General features: G+C 39.8%; 1 long non-coding RNA gene across 2 annotated transcripts in view; it reads right to left on the minus strand.

Annotated features, from left to right (window-relative positions):
• The window catches only part of LOC145504613 (uncharacterized), a 268079-nt gene that overhangs the window by 177247 nt on the left and 77896 nt on the right, over window positions 1-12936 (minus strand). Inside the window, exon 2 of one of the 2 annotated variants that reach the window (XR_014052333.1) lies at window positions 7487-10414. The exons of the other annotated variant lie outside the window; for it this stretch is intronic. This is a non-coding gene — a long non-coding RNA (uncharacterized LOC145504613). Of the gene's footprint in view, window positions 1-7486; window positions 10415-12936 lie in introns of those variants that run through there. 2 annotated transcript variants of the gene reach the window in all.

A 12936-nucleotide genomic window follows, 5' to 3' on the forward strand; every position in this document is an offset into this window, starting at 1 on the left:
TGATATTTATAAAACACCTTAAAAAAGTTACTCCATCTGTTAATAGTTTCTCTCATTTATGTGACTGAAAAGTTTTCTGTAACATTTTACAGAAAAACCCAAATGAACCTTTTGGTCAACCCAGTACAAAATAAAAAACAACTCTCAGTCTGTCAACCATGCTCCATCAGCTTTTATTTTATTTCTCCTCTTTCAGATTCAGACTGTTTGAGTGAATTGTCTATTATCCCTACCTTTACTTCTTCCATTTCTTTTGTTCACTTCTCAATCTGCTGACCTGGTCTTATGCTACCGCTTCCAGGGTTCACATATCCCCTACTCCCTAAGTTCAGGGAGCAGTTTCCATTGCTCATCTTCTTAATGTCATGGGTACATTCAATACTATTGCCTTGCTTTCTTCTTGCCACATCCTCCTCTTGGGTCCTATGACTATGTACTCCTGTGTGCATACATGTTTGTGTGTGTATGTGTGTTTGCTTACATGTATGTATGTGGTGCGGAGAAGGCGATGGCACCCCACCCCAGTACTCTTGCCTGGAAACTCCCATGGATGGAGGAGCCTGGTGGGCTGCAGTCCATGGGGTCACGAAGAGTCGGACACGACTGAGCGACTTCACTTTCACTTTTCACTTTCATGCATTGGAGAAGGAAATGGCAACCCACTCCAGTATTCTTGCGTGGAGAATCCCAGGGACAGGGGAGCCTGGTGGGCTGCCGTCTATGGGGTCACACAGGGTTGGACACGACTGACGCGACTTAGCAGCAGCAGCAGCAGCATGTATGTGGTGTGTACTCTCACCTCTTCAACCACTTTTCCTCAGTTTCTTGTGCAGCTTCTTTCGCATCCAACCCCCTCTTTTACCTGTCCTTTAAATGTTTGTTTCCTTGGGCATCTGTCTTTTTTTTTAAGCTTTTTACTTTTTACTGGAGTACAGCTGATTAACAATGCTGTTTCAGGTGCACAGCAGAGCGACTCAGCCATACATACACATGCATCCACTCTCCCCCAAACTCCCCTCCCATCCAGGCTGCAGCTCTGCATTGAGCAGAGTTCCCTGTGCTGTACAGTAGGTCCTTGTTGGCTGTCCCTTTTAAACATACCAGTGTGTACATGTCCAACCCCTAGCTACGCCTTCCCCCCATCCTTCCCCACTAGTAAGCATAAGTTTGTTCTCTAAATCTGCATTTTGTCTTACTAGCAGAGGACAAAAAAATTTAACAATGCTTATTTTGTGTTAGGGACTACACTTTCATAAGTAAAAGTGTTAGCGCTCAGTAGTGTCTGACTCTTTGCGATCCCATGGACTACATATAGCCTGCCAGGCTCCTCTGTCCATGGAATCCTCCAGGCAAGAATACAGGAGTGGGTAGCCTTTCTCTTTTCCAGGGAATCTTCCTGACCCAGGGATCGAACCCAGGTCTCCTGCATTGCAGGCAGATTCTTTACCGCCTGAGTCTCCAGGGAATGTGTGCTGCTGCTGCCTCTTAGTTGTTCCAGCCCTGTCTGACTCTGTGCGACGCTATGGACTGCAGCCCGCCAGGCTCCTGTGTCCATGGCATTCTCCAGGCAAGAATACTGGAGTGGGTTGCCCTGTCCTCTTCCAGGGGATCTTTCCAACCCAGGGATCGAACCTAGGTTTTCTGCACTGCAGGCAGATTCTTAACAATGAGCCACCAGGGAAGCCCACCAGGGAATGTGTGTTGATATTCAATTGTCACAACAACCTATGGATAGATACCGTAGCTACTGCGAGTTGTCTAATGGCTGAAGGAAGATACTGAAGGAAAGAAAACATAGGAAAAGTCACAGATCTAGTCATTATTTCTTCTGAATACCACTCATATCATGACTCCATATCTCTCAGGATGCAGGTATGCATCTTATATTTAAGATACTCTCTATGATATCAAAGAGAGAAAAGGGGCAAAGGAGAAGCCCCAGCAAGATGGTAGGAGGGGCAAAATCGCATCTAAAATCAAACCTATACCTGCCAGAGACGCTCAGAGGGCTCAAACATACCTTGTGCGCAGCAGGACCCAGAGATCCCACAGAGACTGAGACAGAACTGTGTCTGAGTGTCTCCTGAGGAGGAACGGGTCAGCAGTGGACTGCCGCGGGGCAGGGGCACTGGATGCAGCAGACCTGGGCATGGCATAAGCCCTCTTGGAGGAGGCCATCATTAACCCACCATAGAGCCTCCAGACTGTACACAGGACTGGGGAAACACTCTTGGAGGGCACAGACAGAACCTTGTGCACCAGGACTCAGGAGAAAGGAGTGCTGGTCCCACAAGGGACTGACCCAGGCTTGCTGTGAGTGTCCAGGGGTCTCTGGCAGAGGCATGGGTCGGCGGTGGCCTGCTGCAGGGTTGGGGGCACTGAGTGTAGCAGTGAGTGCACGGGACCTTTTGAAGGAGGTAGCCATTGTCTCCATTACCCCCACCATAGTTTGGCCTCAGGTCAAACAACAGGGAAGGAACACAGCTCTGCCCATCAACAGAAAATGGGATGAAAGATTTGCTGAGAATGGCCCCGCCCATCAGAACAATACTCAGTTTCCCCCTCAGTCAGTCTCTCCCATCAGGAAGCTTCCATAGCCTCTTATCCTTCTCCATCAGAGGGCAGACACAATCACAGAAAACTAACCAATCTGATCATATGGACCACAGCCCTATCTACCTCAGTGAAACTATGAGCCATGCTGTGTAGGGCCACCCAAGATGGATGGATCATGGTGGAGAGGTCTGACAAAACATGGTTCACTGGACAAAGGAATGGCAAACTTCAGTATTCTGGCCTTGAGAACCCCATGAACAGTATGAAAAGGCAAAAAGGTGGGACACTGAAAGATGAACTCCCCAGGTCCCTAGGAGCCCAATATGCTACTGGAGGTCAGTGGAGAAATAACTCCAGAAAGAATGAAGAGACGGAGCCAAAGCAAAAACAACACCCAGTTGTGGATGTGACTGGTGATGGAAGTAAAGTCCGATGCTGTAAAGAGCAATATTGCATAGGAACCTGGAATGTTAGGTCCACGAATTAAGGCAAATTGGAAGTGGTCAAACAGGAGATGGCAAGAGTGAACGTCGACATTTTAGGAATCAGTGAGCTAAAATGGGCTGGAATGGGTGAATTTAACTCAGATGATCATTATATCTACTACTGTGGGCAAAGATCCCTTAAAGAAATGGAGTAGCCATCATTGTCAACAAAAGAGTCTGAAATGCAGTACTTGGATGCAATTTCAAAAATGACAGAATGATCTCTGTTCATTTCCAAGGCAAACCATTCAATAACACAGTAATCCAAGTCTATGCCCCGACCAGTAACGCCGAAGAAGCTGAAGCTGAATGGTTCTATGAAGGACCTATGAGACCTTCTAGAACTAACACCCCCAAAAGATGTTTTTTCATTATAGGAGACTGGAATGCAAAACTAGGAAGTCAAGAGACACCTGGAGTAACAGGCAAGTTTGGTCTTGAAGTACAAAAGTGAAACAGGGCAAAGGCTAACAGAGTTTTGCCAAGAGAACGCACTGGTCATAGCAAACATCCTCTTCCAACAACACAAGAGATGACTCTACACATGTATGTCACCAGATGGTCAATACCAAAATCAGACTGATGATATTCTTTGCAGCCAAAGATGGAGAAGCTCTATACCGTCAGCAAAAACAAGACCAGGAGCTGACTGTGGCTCAGATCATGAACTCCTTATTGCCAAATTCAGACTTAAATTGAAGAAAGCAGGGAAAACCACTAGACCCTTCAGGTATGACCTAAATCAAATCCGTTACAATTATACAGTGGAAGTGGGAAATAGATTTAAGGGACTAGATCTGACAGACAGAGTGCCTGATGAACTATGGGCAGAGGTTTGTGACATTGTACAGGAGACAGGGATCAAGACCATCTCCAAGAAAAAGAAATGTAAAAAAGCAAAATGGCTGTCTGAGGAAGCGCCAACAAACAGCTATGAAGAGAAGTGAAAGGCAAAGGAGAAAAGTACAGATATACCCATTTGAATGCCGAGTTCCAAAGAATAGCAAGGAGAGATAATAGGAAAGCCTTCCGAAGTGATCAGTGCAAAGAAATAGAGGAAAACAACAGAATGGGAAATACTGGAAATCCCTTCAAGAAAATTAGAGATACCAAAGGAAGAATTCATGCAAAGATGGGCACAATAAAGGACAGAAATGGTATGAACCTAACAGAAGCAAGGTGAGAATACACAGAAGAGCTATACAAAAAAGATCTTCATGAGCCAGATAATCACGGTGGTGTGATCACTCACCTAGAGCCATACATTGTGAAATGCAATGTTAAGTGAGCCTTAGGAAGCATCACTATGAACAAAGCTAGTGGAGGTGATGGAATTCCAGTTGAGCTATTTCAAATCCTAGAAGATGATGCTGTGAAAGTGCTGCACTCAATATGCCAGCAAATTTGGAAAACTCAGCAGTGGCCACAGGACTGGAAAAGGTCAGTTTTCCTTCTAATCCAAAAGAAAGGCAATGCCAAAGAATGTTCAAACTACTGCACAACTGCACTCATTTCACACGCTAGTAAAGCAAAGCTCAAAATTCTCCATGCCAGGCTTCAACAGTACGTGAACTGTGAACTTCCAGATGTTCAAACTGGATTTAGAAAAGGCAGAGGAACCAGAGATCAAATTGCCAACATCCATTAGATCATCAAAAAAGCAAGAGAGTTCCAGAAAAACATCTACTTCTGCTTTATTGACTATGCCAAAGCCTTTGACTGTGTGGATCACAATAAACTGTGGAAAATTCTGAAAGAGATGGGAATACCAGACCACCTTACCTGTCTTCTGAGAAATCCATATGCAGGTCAAGAAGCAACAGTTAGAACTGGACATGGAAAAACAGAATGGTTCCAATTGGGAAAGGAGTACTTCAAGGCTGTATATTGTCACCCTGCTTATTTAACTTATATGCAGAGTACATCATGAGAAATGTTGGACTGGATGAAGCATAAGCTGGAATCAAGATTGCCAGGAGAAATATCAATAACCTCAGATATGCAGAGGACACCACCCTTATGGAAGAAAGTAAAGAAGAACTAAAGAGCCTCTTGATGAAAGTGAAAGAGGAGAGTGAAAAAGCTGGCTTAAAACTCAACATTCAGAAAACTAAGATCATGGCAGCTGGTGCCATCACTTCATGGCAAATAGTTGGGGAAACTATGGAAACAGTGACAGACTTTATTTCTGGGGGCTCCAAAATCACTGCAGATGGTGACTGCAGCCATGAAATTAAAAGACACTTGCTCCTTGGAAGAAAAGTTATGACCAAACTAGACAGCATATTAAAAAGCAGAGACATTACTTTACCAACAAATGTCCATCTAGTCAAAGCCATGGTTTTTCCAGTAGTCATGTGCAGATGTGAGAGTTGGACTCTAAAGAAAGCTGAGTGCTGAAGAATTGATGCTTTTGGACTGTGGTATTGGAGAAGACTCTTGAGAGTCCCTTGGACTGCAAAGAGATCCATCCAGTCCATCCTAAAGGAAATCAGTCCTGAATATTCATTGGAAGGACTGATGCTGAAGCTGAAGCTCCAGTACTTTGGCCCCCTGATGGGAAGAGCTGATTCATTTGAAAAGACCTTGGTGCTGTTCAAGACTGAAGGCAGGATGAGAAGGGGATGACAGAGGATGAGACGATTGGACGGCATCACTGACTTGATGGACATGAATTTGGGCAGACTCTGGAGTTGGTGATGGACAGATAAGCCTGGCATGCTGCAGTCCTTGGGGTCTCAAAAAGTTGGATATGACTGAGTGACTGAACTGATACGTATGGCTTCATTTGGCTCTAGAGTAGAAACTTATACAACACTGTAAAGCAACAATATTCCAACAAAAAACTAAAAAAAATAAAATATACCTGAATCCAGATTGGAGACTTGATGTTTTAAACTGTGAAATGAGCTATGGGACATTTAAAGCATGGTAAGTGTTACTTGTTTAGTGGAAGAAAGAATGGAAAGTATGTTAATTTGAGGCTTTTTAAGGTGAGGTAGCTAATGATAAAATTGAAGTTTAAATGACTTAGGTGAACATTTGAGACACATAATACAGAAGAAAGAATGGAAAGTTTACATATGAAGATGTAGCCATATAGTGGTGAAGAATATAGTGAGAAGCAAAGGTAACTGAGGAAAAAACCATAAAAAACACAAATTTTAGAGATAAGTAGAGGAAGAGGAGATAATGCAGGGTATGTAGAGAGAAAATAAGAGCAATCAGAGTCACAGAAACCAAGGGATGAATAAGTTTAACAAGAGGGATGAGTCAGTAGAATGGAGCATATAAATAAGCCCACGTGATTATGGACTGAAGCAAGGCCAGTGACTTTGCAATTATGAAGAAAGACCCTGGTGATTTTGATGAGGCAGGGTTTTAAAATATTTTTCCTATGGGAGAGATTTGAGTGTAACAAAGCCTGAATAGAAGATAAAATAAATGAGGAAAGTATGTGCAAATGGCCGGTTAATGTGGGAAAAAGTTTCCAGAACTTATTGTGCAATTGGCAATGGCAATTGTAGGGTTCAGAACAAACTTCTGCTGAGAACTTAACAAGCCTAAGTAATGAGGTGATGTCCTTTGTACTTACACGAATTAGAGGTCACAGTACTTGAATCTATGGCTTAATGTCTTTCATCAGTTTTGGAAAAGCTAACCTGTATGCTAAAATTGGTAAAAACCAAAGATAAAGACAAAGGAACTAATAGAGAAGAAAAGACATTATTTTAAAAGTAGCAATGATGGAATTCTCAATGGAATCAGTGGAAGTCAGTGAACAATGGATTGATAATTTTAAAGGACTGAAAGGAACATAACTGTCAACATAGAATTGTTAATGTAGAATTCTAGGTAAAAATACATCTCAAAAATTGACATAAAATAAAGGTATTTTTAGATAATTAAAAAATAAAAAAAATTGTAGACAGCAGACATGTAATATAGAAATATTGAAAAATGTGTTTGGGCAGAAGACAATCCCAGATGAACACTCCAGAGATATTAGAAGTTCTAAAAAACACTGAAAAAAGTAAACAGATGTCTAAATCTATGTTAATATAAGACATAATGTCTGCGGAATTTCAGCAATACAATGGTATGCAAATTAGGGGAGAGATAAATAGTTATTCTATGATTTTTGTGTTGCCTGAGAAGTGGAAATGTACTAATTTATTTTAGACTTTCATAAGTAAAGACTTAATACCAGAATCTCCATGATAAACCAGAAAGAATTATAAAAAAGTGTGTAACACAATAGAAGAGAAGAAAATTAGAATAATAAAAAGTACATTCCTAAAAAAGGCAGGGGCAGGAAGGAGATAAAAAGCAAGATTAAAAGAAAAAGTAGCAGATTTAAGCCCCACTATTTTAGAAAATATGTTAATAATTCAATTGAAGACACAATTGGAGATTGTCAAAAATTCAAAACTCAACTCATGTTACTTATAAGACACATAACTTTAATGTAAGTTGAATATAATTGAATGAAAAAAGTTACCCATGCAAACACTAACCAAAATGAATCTCGTATACCTATGTTAATTTTTTAAGCACTTCAAAAAAATTAATAAATAAAAGCACTTCAAACCAAGAAGCATGTTAAAGGTAGGTATTTCATTATAATACAAAGCTTTCATTTATCAGGAAGATACAATAATTCTAAATTTGGAAAAAGGTTCATGTGCTTCTGAAATTAAAGAGAAAGTTAAAAAGAAAAGATTTAGGTCAAATCTTTTAGGCATTATCTGTTTTGGATCACAGATTCCTTTGTAGAATCTAATAAATACTATTGTCCTTTTTTCAAAAGAAATTGTACATAAACCCAGATTTCTGTTTACAATTTAATAAGTTGAAGAAGTCCCTAAAGCTGGGGTGAAAATTATTGATATCCTTTATTTTAAGGTTTAGAGGAAGAAAGAAAATTTATGGACTTCCTGATTAAAAAATAATATTTAAGTTTAAGAATCCATGTTCTTCTAAGGGTAAGATAACTTGGGGCAGAATTGGAGACCTTGAAAAACTTGCAGATTTTGGACAGCTGGGATGGAGCATGAGAAAAGGAAGTAGCTTAAAATGAGTGAAAATGTTGCCGTGTATATTTAAGCCTCTAACTGAAGTTTGAAATAACATTTTTGTAATATAGCCTTTGAATACATGAACTTAGTTTTCTCTAACATTTCTCAGGAGCTGAGAGCAAAACCAGAGAAAACGAAGGGGTTTACCTAGGATTTGAGGGTAGTGCAATATTGCGTCTTCAAAAATGAGAGAGAAATACTTCAAGATATTATATATAGTGTTGGCGAGCTGACTGTGACATCAATGATGGACAGGGATGAATGTAAAAAGACAGAGGGCATATTTTGCGGTGGTTCAGAACATGAGCTTCCTGCTTGGGCAGACTTAATGCATAGAAAGAGCATCGCTGATAAATCTACCCTCTCTGCACCAACATGTCTCCACTGGTCAAATGGAGAAAATCAAAGTACATGCCTTTGAATATTAAATGAGAAACAATATATAAAATTCTTAGTAAAAAATCATGATTGCCATGATATCAACTAGCTAGATGGGTCAAACAATTGGAGGTAATGAAAGGATTAAAGAACAATTTTTATAAGAGAGCGAATGTAGAAGATGTGGCTAGGAAGAAGTTGAAAACAAAAGGGGAATTTCACAAGTGGGACTATTTTGAATTAAAAAAAAAACAACAACTCAGAACGTGGCCTGAGGAGTAAAACTGCAAACTGGAACTAAGAGCCACTGGAATCACACTGTCAAAAATAACTAGTCACACAACATGCAGTGCTCCTCCCACCCAGCCCGCCCCGGGGTCAGGAAGCACAGCAAGCCTTTTCAGGATTCTTGGCCTCCTCTAGGTTGTATAAAATCATTTTTTACTAAATAAAAAATGTTTCGCATTCTTAACCTTTCATATCTTAGCGTTGTTATTTACATTCATCAATCTTCTTGGTCTATCAATGGCGGTCAAAAGGCAAGAAGCATGAAATACTGCATCGAACTATGCCTGTCTGACACATGCCTGGTTAATATAGAATGATGACAACGAGCTACTACTGATAGCCATTGTAATTAAAAACAGCACATTTTTCAAGGTTCTAGGAAGAAGTGAATTCCTGTGAACCCTAAAAGGTTCAGTTCAGTTCAGGAAAAGGCTCAGTTTGGTGTTATTCTCTGAATTAGCTTTCCAAGCTCTAATTACAATAATAGACATTATTTTGCAAACTTGGAAAACGTTCATCTATATGACAGGTCCAAGAATCAAATGATCTTATTATTTTTCTTTTCATTTTGTGCTTCAAATGCTGAGTTGGAAAAGCAAAAATAAGAAGTAATTATAAAGAAAAATTTAAGGAGAGGAAACACTATTTTTTTGGCTAAATTATATTATTAATTACATGACCACAGATACTGATCAAAACAAAGCAAATTTCTTTCCAAATGTAACTCTTGACAAAGTAGAGAATATGTTCTTGTCTAAGGATGCAATTTAGCAAGAACATTTTGATTCCATGATAATACAGAGCTCACTTAATTAATGGGTGAACAACTGGCTCCTGGAAAGAAATATCTTATATTTTAATTTGTAGGGTTTTTATACATTTGCTTACCAAATGTGAGATTGTTTTCATTGTTATCATTGTTCCTTAGCGATAAACAAAATGTGTCAAGAAGGCTGAATATCTACAGAGATGCTTTGACAAAACTCTTTGTCACTCATCTCTGCAACTTCTGCCCATGATTCATTTCAAAAACGAATGAAATCAATTCTGTCACTCCTCCTCTCCTTGACCTTCTTTTTCTCTTTGTTTGGAGCTTACTTTATAGCAAAAGGATTTCCTATACATTATTGATGAAATCACAGAACATGTCATGTTTGCTTGCATAATTTTATTCATTCTAAAATAGAGATTAATTTAAAAAGTGCATGAGGCAGAGGATGTGTGCAAACATCTTTGTTTTAATATGTGGTTATGCTTTGACAACCTTCATTAATCTTTGCGTGACCTCATGTAACAGGCCTTGTGGAATCATCCTGATGTAATTTAAAGACCAATCTGGACATTCCCATTCATCCCAAAACCACAAATCTGAGGCTAAGCCCTTGAAAGGTGACATTGATGGTTACAGTAGGTTTCATGGAGAGATGATAAGGGTGTTTACCTGACAAATCATAAAGATTTCAAAATTTCTCTTTAAATAACATTCCCTTTTCTTTAAAGTTCTGGTTTTCAGCACTCTCACAGCCCCATGCTTCTTTTTTCTTTATCTTGAACTTGGCTATTGAAATCCAGATTCTATCCTATACCATGTATCTAGGGCAAGTTCCTTAACTTCCTCAGTTTCCGTATCTGTAAAAGAGAGATATTAGTAATACATACTTCATAGTGTGGTGGTGAGAATTAGACATTAGATGAGGTGATAAAAGTACATTTAGAACACTGCTTGTCACATAGTAAGAACTTAAATGTTAGCTGCCATTTTTTTTTGAGGAATTTTCAAACATATAGGGTCAAGTGATTCTTGTCATTTAAAACAGGAACTGTAAGTTTTGCTGATGGCTCAGACGGTAACAAATCCACCTGCAATGCAGGAGACCAGGTTCAATCCCTGGATCAGGAAGAGCCCTTGGAAAAGGAAATGGCAACCCACTCCAGTATTCTTGCCTGGAGAACCCCATGGACAGAGGAGTTGGCAGGCTATATAGTCCATGCAGCCGCAAGAGTCGGACACAGCTTAGCGACTAAAGCACAATAAGTTGTGCAAGATATCCCAGCTCAAAGAGTTGTGAAGACGAGTTTATAAATAATGGAACATAGATGTATCACATCAACAGAGGAATGGATAAAGAAGATGTGTACATATATACAATGGAACATTACTCAGCCATAAGAAGGAACGGAATAGTTTCATTTGCAGAGATGTGAATAGATCTAGAGTCTGTCATACAGGCTGAAGTAAGTCAGGAAGAGAGAGGCAAATAATTTATATTAATGCATACATACAGAATCTAGAAAAATGGTATGCTAAGTCACTTCAGTCGTGTCTGACTCTGTGCGACCCTATGGACGGTAGCCCATCAGGCTCCTCTGCCCATGGGATTCTCTAGGCAAGAATACTGGAGTGGGTTGCCATTCCCTTCTCCAAGAAGAAAATGGTATAGATGATCTTATTTGCAAAACAGAAATAGAGACAAAGACATAGAGAACGAATAGATGGAAACCACGGGGGCGGAATGGGATGGGCTGGGCCACTGGGATTGACACATATAAACTACTGATACTATGACACAATAGGTAACTGATGAGAACCTGCTGTAAAGCTCAGGGCGCTTGACTCAGTGCTCTGTGGTGACCTGAATGGGAAGGAAATCAAAAAAAGATGGAATAAATGTTTGCATGCTAAGTTGCTACAGTTGTGTCGGACTCCTTGTGACCCTATGAACTGTAGTCTGCCAAGCTCTTCTGTCCTTTGGAATTCTCCAGGCAAGAATACTGGAGTGGGTTGCCATTTCCTTCTCCAGGGTATCTTCCCTACCCAGGGATCAAACCTGCATCTCTTAGACCTCCTCCATTGGCAGGCAGGTTCTTTACCACCAATTCCACCTGGGAAGCCCAGATATATGTATACATTAGCTGATTCACATAGCTGTACAGTAGAAACTAACACGATATTCTAAAGCAACTACACTCCAATGAATATTAATTAAAAAATACTGGAATAGAAGAATCCTTGCATCCCTGGAATAAACCCAACTTGATCACGGTGTGTGAGCTTTTAAATGTGCATTAGCTTATTTCAATCTGAATTTAGCCTATCTTGCATTTTTGCTTCCTAAAGCAAAAAATTTTTTTTCTCGTCATTTCACCTCAAATCCATATCTTTTAGCTTGTTTCTTAATTTTTCTTAGCTCCTTTCTTCTTTGCTTTTATCTTGGTTTTATTTTTTTCTAGTTAAAAAAAAATTTTTCCTTTCTCTGGCTTTAATTACCTTTTTATGTATCTATTTATCCACCCATTTATTGTATTTCAGTTGGTCTTCACATGCTGAAGCCCCTTATACATGTAGGTTGACCGAAAATCTGGTGCACTAAGAAGTTTACTAGCTTTGAATTTTAGGATAAAATTAATTCTGCTGATGTGTGCTTGGTCACTCAGTCATGTCCGATTCTTTGTGGCCCTATGGGGTGGTCCGCCAGGCTCCTCTCTCCATGGGATTCTCCAGGCAAGAATACTGGAGTGGGTTGCCATGCCCTCCTCCAGGGGGTCTTCCCCACTCAGGGATCCAACTCACGTCTCTTATGTCTCCTGTATTGACAGGTTCATTCTTTACCACTAGCGCTGCCTGGGAAGCCCCAGTTCTGCTGATAGATACCAAAAGATCTTCATGGAGAGAGCCTAGAGCTGTAAATACTGAAACTTCAAACAAACAGCTCCCTTTTCTGACTACAAGTGTCAGATCTTGAAAAAAAGACCTCGCTTTAAAAACGTTTTTAACCATCTTTCTAAGAGAACTAGATTATAGATCACTGTGTATATTGTTAATGCCTCTCAATTCACATCCTCTGTGCTGAAGCCTTACTGTTAAAAGTTTCTCTACTGAGTGGAACCCTCCTAATTGGAAATCCTATCAATTAATCAACTTGTGTCTATATGATTATTACTCTCCAAATCATCTCCACGTTTTTCTCTTGCTTTATCTTTTTACATTTGCTGATTTTAAGATTAGTTTTCCCCTCTGTAGGAACCTTGACTGAGAAAGCCTGAAAAAGACTGTTGTACCAAAAGCTAGGTTAAATGCTTTCTATTGTTGCTTATATAAACTAGATTTTCCAGTTAGGGGTTGAATTAATCAACTGGTATCTGTAATTGTG

Source organism: Giraffa tippelskirchi, chromosome 5 (genome assembly GCF_054371585.1).
Source record: "Giraffa tippelskirchi isolate mGirTip1 chromosome 5, T2T-mGirTip1v1.2.pri, whole genome shotgun sequence".
NCBI lineage: Eukaryota > Metazoa > Chordata > Mammalia > Artiodactyla > Giraffidae > Giraffa > Giraffa tippelskirchi.